Below are 2,211 nucleotides of genomic sequence, written 5' to 3' on the forward strand. Positions count from 1 at the left end.
TCACAATTGTTGTTTGAGATTGAAAATGAGAATGTGTGTGAGTTTGAGTTTTGATTTTAAAATTATATTGTTGGCAAACGTCAGACTGCCTCTCAATGGTTTTACCTTGTTATGTTTTTATCAGGGTTCGTATTTGCACACACATGCGCAGCACATCCTAACATTTTACGGTCGCACACGTGTGCTGTGCATATAAAAAATTAAAAACTTGCTCACATCACATGTGTGTGCCGTTTGGTAAAAAGCACGGGCTCATGTGCACTTATGCACGCACATGTGTATGAGCAGTGAGTGCAAGTTGAATGTGTTTCTGGCGTGTGTGTGAGCAGAGCATGTGTGTGCAAATACGAACCCTGGTTTTTTATCATGGCTCCACCAATTTCTTCCAAACTTGGCACAGTTGTTGGCCTTCACAAAACATACCAAACGGCTTAGAATTTGAAAAATCGGATAATTACGGTAATTTAGAGAAATACGAAAGCTTCTATAAATCAGTAAATACTGAAGCTAATTTATTCAAAATTGATTTTTGCAATAATTCTTTAGCAAAAAAATAGGCTTATAATAAAAGGTTGGAAAATGGTCGTGACCCCGCCCACTTATAACCACATACATACATATGTGTATCTCGGTAACCGCTCGATCAATGTGTACCAAACTCGGTATGATTATTGTGGTTGCCACATAAAGGCAAGACGTTGAAAGTTTTGAAATCTGACTAAAATTACGCCCACTTTTATATAACGGTAAATTTCAGAAAGGTTTCAAACTTTGATATTCCGAAATTTAAGGAAGCTAATTTTACTTAAAATTGATACTAACAACAATCCCTTGAAAAGAAGTAACATTATAATGGAATTTTGGAAAATGGGCGTGGTGCCGCCCACATATATCTATATAAGTTTATCTCATCGAAGATGTTTGAAATAGACGTGAAAGCACCACTGCTTACCATGTAGCGGTAGTTTTCGGAAAGGTGAAAAAACTATATTGAATACTTGCGCCGGGTATTTAATGTTCGGCTCCGCCCGAACTTAGACTTTTTTACTTGTTAAGAAATAATTTAGGTAAGTAAATTAGGTGATTTAGTTAAATAAAAATGGAAAGGTTAGTAATTTTTAATAATGTTTTTTTTTTAGTATTTGAATTAAAAAATTGGAACATTGTATTCAATAAAAAGTTTTTAAAGGGTCGTAAATCAAACCTGCGCCACTAAATAACTACTCGCTCGAGGCGACAAACTTGAAAAACTTGAAACTTGACAAAACTGTAAATTCTTTTCGATTGACGCTGCACCAGTTGAGAGGTCTTTCAGTTATATTTATTTTTTTTTTATTGCGGTGCAATAATTCTTCATTGAGAATTGCATCGGGCTGCAAATGTCGGATGTATCCTTCTGACATCCATCTTCACAATCTTGTATCATGGCAAGATCGTTGTTTAAATACCGTTGTTTTCCAAAGAATTCTTCATTCTCATTCTTTTGGTTGTTTCTGAATTTGGAGAACCTGTAACGTCAACAGCGTTTTTCGATTTTAGTTTTTGTAATTCATTTTTAATCCTTTCTTCTGCGACTGAAATAGCTTTTAAGCAGAAATAATGAAAGAAGGTTACCACCTCTATTTGTATTTTTTTTATCATTTAATACTAAAGAAATTCATTTGGTACCAAACTTGTTTAATTTGGATAAGCGGCTTGTTTATTATCCGGAAAAGACTTTTAATTGGGAATAAAAAATATTTGGCCAAGTTTAACTGGTAAAAAAAACTGTTATTTTCGGTTCCTTCAATATTTGCATTCGCAAAAAATCCGCATTGATTATTGCGAAAGCGAATGCGAATGTTAAAATTAATGCGGAAGCTCCACGGTTGCGAATGCGAATGCGAATATTCGCAACAACCCTGGTATTTTTATTAAAAATACCTTCAGCGGCTCGTCAAACTCCATACACAACACAAATAGCTTGCAGCAAAGGGATATTTCGCTCTTAACCGTAGTTCCCCAGTACGTTTTGTTAACGTAAAATTGAATCAGAAAATTTACAGAAAAATAGTTGAAAACGTACCCTTTTCACAACCATTTTCGGTACTTTTGTAGACCTAATCCGCGTTTCATCCACTTTTCTTCCCGTTTTCGGATTAATTTTCGGACTTTTTGCTGGCTGCGCTGTTCTAGTAACAAGTGAAGCAATTTCGCGCACGTGTATATATT

The sequence above is a fragment of the Rhagoletis pomonella genome, unplaced genomic scaffold (genome assembly GCF_013731165.1).
Source record: "Rhagoletis pomonella isolate Grant_MI unplaced genomic scaffold, Rhpom_1.0 Rhpom_scaffold_00005, whole genome shotgun sequence".
In the NCBI taxonomy this organism is placed as follows: domain Eukaryota; kingdom Metazoa; phylum Arthropoda; class Insecta; order Diptera; family Tephritidae; genus Rhagoletis; species Rhagoletis pomonella.